Source organism: Anguilla rostrata, chromosome 5, assembly GCF_018555375.3.
Source record: "Anguilla rostrata isolate EN2019 chromosome 5, ASM1855537v3, whole genome shotgun sequence".
NCBI classification, from domain to species: domain Eukaryota; kingdom Metazoa; phylum Chordata; class Actinopteri; order Anguilliformes; family Anguillidae; genus Anguilla; species Anguilla rostrata.
Genome location: NC_057937.1, coordinates 61,916,295 through 61,925,142, shown reverse-complemented (window position 1 = coordinate 61,925,142; position 8,848 = coordinate 61,916,295). Strand labels below are relative to the sequence as shown.

The following is an 8,848-nucleotide window of genomic DNA, read 5'->3' as shown; positions in this document are numbered from 1 at the left end:
TCCTTTCAGAGGAGAAGGAAATGCGTTCATGTGGTACCGCACAGAAACACCAGTAACCCCCTCCGGCATAGCGGAATTCTCAGAAATCTAATTCAATTGTTCGGATCATTTTTGTAATAATAATAATAAAAGAAAAAAAAGAAATTCCATCTGCTTTGACTTCCAGGAAATTTATGCAAACAGCTCCCAATTATCTTTCATTGTGTTTGCATCAGCGCACTACACAGGAAAATGTTGAATTTTAATGTTAATTCCACTCTCAGAAAGTTCATATTGGTACACTTAATATAAGGTTTAGACAGTAATTCTAGTAATATCCATTTTACCTAGTGCCTGTCCCCTGTTGAACGTTTATTTAAATATAAAATGAAAACTTTCAATTAATATGTTCACGTGCAAGTAAAATAAATGACCGGTGTCTTTTTTATTAATAAATACATGCCATATGCTGCCCTGTGTTGGGTGACATGTTAAATGAATGGCTGGTGATTTTAATTTGCAGATTAAAGGCCCAGATGCCCTCTAAGATGGCGGAGACGGGGAACGTCCCGCAGCACTCGAACCGGAGAGGCCGAGCCAAGGCAGAGCGGGGTGAGAAGCGTCACTTTCCCGCCTCTTAGAGCTGGCGGACAAAGGGAGGTCCCGGAGACTAACGCCGTTTCCGGGGAGACGCCTTTGGCCTGTCGCCAGGGCGCTAATAAAGCGGTCAGCCCGGTCGCCACGGCGACTCCACGCCGCATGCATGCCGACCCCTTGTCACATGACGAGGGTGTCTGAGGCCTCCGGGCTCAGGGGCTCAACCCAGAAAAGCAGGAAGGGCCCACGTGTATTTAACTCTTTGAAATGTAGGTTTTTTTTCCCCTCAAAATTCCAAGTCAGCGTTCTAGAACTCCACTGCTTTAGGCTGTTATATCAGCATCAGAATGTTCTGTTAAGAATGTTCTCTATTAAGAACATTTTAATCACATACTTCTGATCTCAATCCTTAACTGGTTAAAAAAAAAACACGTATTTAATTTGCCACTAGGGGCAATAAACAAATTCACTCTATCTTACTGTATGTCAGAAACAGGAACAGGAAATGATGTGGTTCCATCCAGTTTTGGAGGGAAAGGGGCGGAGCAGAAAGATGAAGAGAATCCCAGGTAGGCCGAGGTGGGCCTAATGGAAGTAAAATGGCCGTGGGTCAAAAGGCAAAGTGACTCAGAACTGATACATTTCACCCGCCTTCCTTTCATATCAGTTCCTAATTTTGGTCCTTCAATTTTACCTTCAATGGGAAGATTCAGAGACGTGCACGGAATGGATAAAATTGCAAAAACAAGGCCGTGCAGCTTCAGGTAAGATCAAAACTTTTGCTCCATTTTTTTTTTTTTTTTCTGAGGAATCATTGAGCAAATGTTGGCCTATTTCTGGACATGTTCTCTGTGATTTGATTGTTTTATTTGTTTATTTCTGGAATTGATTTAGGATTTTGTTTTTCTGGGATGTATGGGTCAGCTGATTGGTGGAGCTCCTGGTTTGAAGCAGTTTGTGTTTGTAGTGTTTGCCTGTTTCTGTTCTTTGGTTCATCGGTCTAGCTCTGAGTGGTTATAGAGTTCATTGCTATGGTTGCAAAATACAGAATTTTGCTAATTGCCAGGTTGAACTGAAAATAGTGAATTTCCCCTTGCAGTCTGACATTCTGTAAGCTAGTAAAAACTCTGCACAAATCCTTTCAGATGACCTGTTGGGGCATGAACTTTGAACCCTGTGAACCCCTTTTGAATCCTGTGAACGCTTCTGAACCCTTGATTGATGTTCTGTGGTGGTTTTGCTCAGACTGTACAGATTTACACCTGGAAATGGTCGAAGACTCCCCCATAAGCAACCTACTGGATTATACTCCCTCTTTTAAATGTTTTTGTCCTAAAACGTTTGTGTCCAATTATAATTGCGATTGACCGCCTGGCAGAGTGCTAACTTTTTATGCACATGCAGTATGTCGAAATTTACTGCAAGTACATAAGTACATCCATATACCACAGTGTGAGAAGCTATGTTCACCATGCTGTGAAAACAAAATGGTCTGTTTAATGAATTCGTTTTTTTTTTTTTACTTTTTTTTTTTAGCATGTTCACATTTTGACATTGTAACAGCAGCGGTGCTTATTTACATTTTCACGGGATTATCTGATGATGAGATGCATCTCGTACATTCTCCTTCCCTCCGGTCCCATTAAAGTCAGTAATAAGCGAATATCCTGTGATGCTATTCCTTTTTTGATTTGGCTGATTATAGGTTTGACCGCGTTTAGCTGTCAAGCCCTCCAGTTGAGAGGGCCAGTTTGTTACACAGTAAGAAACCAGCCGAGGATGTTCTGTTCTCCTCGCATCGCCGCGAGACGGCGGAGCTCGGGCTGCCACGGAAACGGCGCGTTAGAAGTTTACAGCCCGCAAAGCGGTGGTACACAAAGCGCGCGCGCGACAAAGCCCGCAGTCGTCCCGTGGGAAGAACCCAAACAGCGCGAGCGAAACAGACACTCGCTCTGCTCTCAGGAGCGGCTCTGTAGTACTCGGCAGTGTTTTTTCCAGACAATCTCGCCATAATCTCTGTACCCATTATTTATTTTTTGTGCGCGATTTTTAGTTTTTTTTTCTTTCCTCCCCAGGAGATAGCGCGGTGTCTGTTATTGATGCCTAAGTGGTCTTTATGGACCGTGAATAGCGGCGTCTCCGCCGCGACATCTGCGGTATACGGCTCGGAACGTCCTGAATTGAGTCGTTGGCATGCGTTCAGCGCTAAATGAGAGGATTCCTTTTTCGCCTTTTGTCGCGGCGACACCTATTATGGGGGATCTGAGAGTGGAGCTCCGGCGCTGTTTTTGGCAGCGACGGAGTCTGCGGGGAAGAGAACACTGATGTACTTTGTTAATGCATTCTGACACAAAGGAATGCCACTGAGCATAGCGTGGCTGGCCGTCCTTTGTGTTGTTGTTATTATTATTTATTTATTTATTTATTTCAGCCCCGCAAATCCGCTCGCTCCTTCTCCCCCGTGCACCACATTGTGCTGAAATTGACGAATCAAAGCTCTCGTATTTCATATCTCCGTACGCCGGGTTTTATTAAGGCCACCAAATTGGCCTGCTTATCAGCAGAAAGCGAATTTTCCCGCAGATTTAAGCAGGCCCCGGCTTAATTGCGGTTGAGGCACGGATCTCAACCAAGCTGCCATTAGCTGTTGAAACGGCTCCACTCTCACTTATCACTTTCATTTCTTTTGTTTAAAAGTTTTGGATTATCCAGCTCGACAATCGCTTAAAAAGAGATGTCTTAAGACCCATTTTTATTCTCTAGCTTTTCCTGGATCTTGTGCTCTTGACTCATGTGTGCTTTTGTTTGTGATGTTATGTGTTATGATTTTGGTGTTTTATCGCAAAGTGCTTGGTAACCCTGGTTTTGAAATATACCAGGGTTACCTAAATAATTAGGGTTAAATAATTAGGCAACAAGTGGACAGTACCTTAACAGATACCAGACCATGGGGCCCATTCACACACTGGACCAGAGCCTTAACATATACCAGACCATGGGGCCCATCCACACACTGGAACAGAGCCTTAACAGATACCAGACCATGGGGCCCATCCACACACTGGAACAGAGCCTTAACAGATACCAGACCATGGGGCCCATCCACACACTGGAACACAGCCTAAACAGATACCAGACCATGGGGCCCATCCACACACTGGAACAGAGCCTTAACAGATACCAGACCATGGGGCCCATCCACACACTGGAACAGAGCCTTAACAGATACCAGACCATGGGGCCCATCCACACACTGGAACAGAGCCTTAACAGATACCAGACCATGGGGCTCATCCACACACTAGAACAGAGCCTTAACAGATACCAGACCATGGGGCTTATCCACACACTAGAACAGAGCCTTAACAGATACCAGACCATGGGGCTTATCCACACACTAGAACAGAGCCTTAACATATACCAGACCATGGGGCCCATCCGCACACTGGAACAGAGCCTTAACAGATACCAGACCATGGGGCCCACCCACACACTGGAACAGAGCCTCAACAGATACCAGACCATGGGGCCCACCCACACACTGGAACAGAGCCTTAACAGATACCAGACCATGGGGCCCATCCACACACTGGAACAGAACCTTAACAAGATCTGGCAGCCAACAGCTCAAGAACGGGTATTATTTAAGTTACCCCATAAAGGGCATCTGATTGGCCCAAAATCAAAAGGTTATTGACCAATGGCAGTGAGTGTACTGCCACAGTCTTTCTGCTCCCTCAGGGAGCTGCTGTTGGAGAATTTCTTTTTCACATTTTTTTTGGCCAGAACATAAAAGAGCATGCTGTAGAGGTTATGGCTAACATGTTATTCTTCCTCGCTGTGTCTCTACGTGGGGAAAACAAACTGTTTTTCGCACGGCGACCTCAACATAAAACAGCTGTTCATACATGTGACTGGTGGACATTTGTCTGACATTTGGGTGAAATTTTGTTTAGAATATTTTTTGGCTTCGTGTTGATACTGCTAATTTGGCAGCCACGTTAATTTTAGTGTTTACAGATGTTCATTTGGGGATGTGATTAACTTTGGTTTTAATGTTGAGTGTTTTTTTGTGTGTGTGTGTGTGTGTGTGTGAGAGAGAAAGATTGTGTTTACTGAAAAGGTATGTGGCTGAGGGTTGTTCAGCAGGAGAATATTGTCTTTGCCATCACTGAGGACATAGCCTTTTCTGTGTATTACCACTTTAAGAATAGTCCTGGGCAAAGACTATTATTTCTGTTACGAGTGATGTTAGCGTTTTGGCACAATGCTTGTGCGTTTCAGCAAGGTCTTCCCACATTGTCAACACGTAAACAGTGAATGATTATTAATGTATTAAATATTTCACCACTTTGTGCACAGTATTTTGGCACTACAGTATAGCATAATGGTTTGAGAATGGGACTTGCAATTGAAAGGTTGCGGGTTTGATTCTTATTAAATTAAAGGTTGAACTTGGGAAGCTACCATTGTACCCAAGCTGCTTAACCTGAATTGCTTCAGTAAAAATATCCAGGTGTATAAACAGAGTGTATGTAAAATGTAATCCGTGCAAGTTTGGATAAGCATCTCCTAAATGGCAAAAATGTATCATGTACACATTTGGTGTAAAAGAAAGATATTTTCAAACATTTAAAAAAAACTGTGGAGTATCTTATTTAGACTGCAGGCAGCTGGTGACATTCGAATAGATGGAAAAATGGGTTAAATATCACCAGTCCAGATGTTTGTCAGAGTGTTTATCTGTTGCCTATCAGGTACCTCTAAGCTGTGATAAAGCAGGGATTTGGTTTGATGCTATCCAGTGGATGCTTCTCAAACCTTCAGGTGTTTGTCTCAGGTTTGGCTGGTTGAACACAGCTGGAGAAATAACACTCCGTGAGTGATTTTGTTTTGGGGGTATGCCCAGTTCAACATCATTTGAAGTGTTTATTTTATTTATTTATTTATTTATTTTGCAGCAAGAGACACACAAAAGAGGATTTGGGAATAAATCCCAGACGAGCCATTTCATCTAAGGCAATCTGATCTCCTTTGAACATATGCATATTAGTCTATTAATCTGTTTAATCTTGTGGATTGAACAAAAATTGTCTTGCTATTGAGCAGCACTGCCTTCTGAACGTATCATAAAAAATAATAAACTGAACAAATTGAGGAACACAAACCAAACAAGCAAAAACAAATTTCAGAGAAAAATATATTTACAAATGCAGTGTTTGCACATGAGATTTTTCTTCTGTAAAATTAAAACTACTACCGTTACATAACACGGTTCTTTCTGTTGTTCTTGCTGCATTTTCACCCATTTTTGAATTAAATTTGAATTATAGGCGCTGTCCTTTTGGATTTTGTGTATCCAAGCACACCTACACTGAAAGTGCTGCAGCTCAAGCACACACACACACACACACACACACACACACACACACACACACACACACACACACACGCACACACACGCACACACATGCACACACGTGCACACACACACGCACACACACGTACACACACATGCACACACACACACACACACACATGTATTAGCACGTCTTAAAAAGTTAAATGGAATATATTTAACACTAACACAGTAAATGTGTACCTTGATAGACTCCTGCAAGTTCTGTAAGAATTGATCCCAATTCTAAATTGCTTAATACAATACGTGGTCAGCTGTTACACAGTAGCAATTCACAAACTGAATCTCAGGAGTCCATTGCCGTGTCAGTGTTTAAATGTACTCTTGTTTACTTTTTAAGAGATGCTTATACGCTGATGATTTTTCTCTCCATACTTACGTGTTTACAGTATTTATTTTGAATTGATGGTGAAATGGCAAACCGCTTGGCTTTGTCCAGAGTTGTTATAAATGCTTTATGTGTGATTAATAAGCTCTTAGTAAGAACCCTTTGTGACCCAGACAGGGAGAGGGTGCAGGATGGAGACACTCGGGACATGGCAGGGAGCAATCGATGAAATTATATAAATGTATATATAAAGATTTTGGAAAATATAAGCCTGAATACATATTTTACTCCATTTGGTTCATGAACTATAATTTACTATTTGCTGTATTTAATAAAGTTGGGAATGAGAGTTCTAATTTTGGTTTTTATCACATTTCAGTGAGTAATTTGACTTTATAAATACACTCAAAAAAAAAGTTTATACAAAAATCAGATACACATTTTGTCCAAACACCGGCATATCTTAAACTACATTTGTATAAGTATTATATTATTAAGGCTTATTCGTGTTTTAAGAGACTTAAATGAAACAACACAGCTACGATATAATTACTACAGTAGAATAAACATGCATTTTTGGCTGACTAGCTTAGAAATCTGATTACTTGGCAAATGCTGGGTACATGTTGACAGTGTCCAAACAAAATCATTTGGTTTGGATTGAGTGAAGGAATTAAAAGACAGAAAAAGGAAAAACACATGTTTACTGGGGAAACAGCGAATCGGAACTCGATTAAATCCCGCAGAATCGGGCCAATAAGAGCCTCAGAAGACTGGGGTAAATAACGTGGGGACGCCCTTTCGGGGCAAAGCTTCCTGCTTTGTTTGTCCGAAAATGTGCGAGTTATTTTGGGAGGGAGCGTCTTGCGTATTGTCAGGTTGGCGGTCGGCTCCCGTGATTGGCTCGTTTCGCTGCGGATGAGACCGGCGGGATTAAAGAGAGAAACGCGCTTTGATTGGCTCCTCCGTTCAGAGACTGCCAGAGCTGCAGGGAGCCCGTCCAGGAAGAGATTCTCCCGGGAGCAGTGTGGGAGGGGGGAGGAGGGGAGAAGGCCCAAGGAGATTTGAGTCTTTCCAAAAACAAAACGATTAAAACGTCATTCTGCATTAATACTTTTGAAGAGTAAGCTTTGTTTGGAATGCTTTTCCATAATTCTATAAATCGGTGTTCTAGAACTCCACTGCTTTCAGTTACCAGCAGTGATTGTGACATCAGCCTTAGAATGTTCAGTTAACAACATTCTAATCAAAAATTCGGGATCTTATGCTTTATAGGTTTAATGTGGTGTGAAAGGGGGAAAACACCCAGTTTAAACCAGGGAGCTAAACGTGTTTCAGCACCCAGGGGAATAATTTAAATCACCGATTGGCTTGAGAGTTTGCGCACCTACTTTTTAAGGCCTAAACTGACTGCTGGTTTCAGCTAAACCATTAAAACCTGGGCAGGCTGCGGCCTTGGAGGACTGGAGTTAAATGCTAATGGCTCATTTGTCATTCACTGTTTATTTGAGGGAGTAAAGATAATTCTGTTCTGGATTTGTCCTGTTGAGTTGGATCTGTATTTATTTTTCTCAAAAAGAGCCTGTCTCTGACATTATACCCTTCAAGTGTGAAGGTCACGACTGGATACATTTATAAGTTTAATATTGAATAAGGTCTGGAATGCGATGCGAATCCCTACTCAGTAGGGTTAATTTATATATGCCTTTTGGGAGTATCCATTAGGGCATGAGTGCAGTCATTACCCAGCATGCCTTGGGGGGGGGGGAGGCCTTGATGTCAGCAGCTCACTGGCTGATCTCAGATCAGCTCTCTGTGTTTGCTCTTTAATTAGCCCCTCTCACGAACTCTCTCTCTCTCTCTCTCTCTCTCTCTCTCTCTCTCTCTCTCTCTCTCTCTCTCTCTCTCTCTCTCTCTCTCTCTCTCTCTCTCTCTCTCTCTCTCTCTCTCTCTCTCTCTCTCTCTCTCTCTCTCTCTCTCTCTCTCTCTCGCGGAAATGTGCGCCGGTAAGATAAGCCGTTTGGCGTCGTTTAGCAGGGCCGCGCTTTATTTCCTGTGTCCACGGCTTCGGCGTCCCCGGCGTCCCGCGTAACGAAAGCGGGGGACGGATTACAGCGGCGGAAATGGCGGGCAGGGCGTGCACATGCACGCGTGCGCTCGCATTTTTTAAAAAGCGAAAACGCATCTCTGAACGCGGAGCGCCGAAAAGAGGGCCTGGCCCGGCGCCATTGCGGCTCTGCTGATTCCACAGCAACAGTGGGGCCCGGGGGGAGGTAACGGCGGTGTGTGCGGCTGGAGCCGGCTGCTTGGCACACGCCCAGCCTGGGCAGGTTTCTGGGGGTGTGGGGTGTGGGGTGTGGGGGCAGGGGTGGGGTGGGGGTGTGGGGGCGGGGGGGTGTTACGCGGGCACCATGTGTGCTCCACCTGCGGCTCCATCCTGCGCCAAAAGTACCGCAGGCCCCCGCTGGCCCATTAGAGGGAAGGGGGTTTGGGTGGTGGTGTGTGGAGGGGGTGGGTGGGGGGTG

At 43.9% G+C, this 8,848-nt stretch overlaps 1 protein-coding gene across 1 annotated transcript in view; it reads left to right on the top strand.

Moving 5' to 3' along the window:
* Positions 1-1,111: 1,111 nt before the first annotated feature.
* The window catches only part of LOC135255866 (protein phosphatase 3 catalytic subunit alpha-like), a 143,821-nt gene continuing 136,084 nt past the window's right edge, over positions 1,112-8,848 (top strand). Inside the window, exon 1 of the mRNA XM_064337603.1 lies at positions 1,112-1,340. The gene's annotated coding sequence lies outside the window, so the exon portion shown is untranslated. The remainder of the gene's footprint in view (positions 1,341-8,848) is intronic.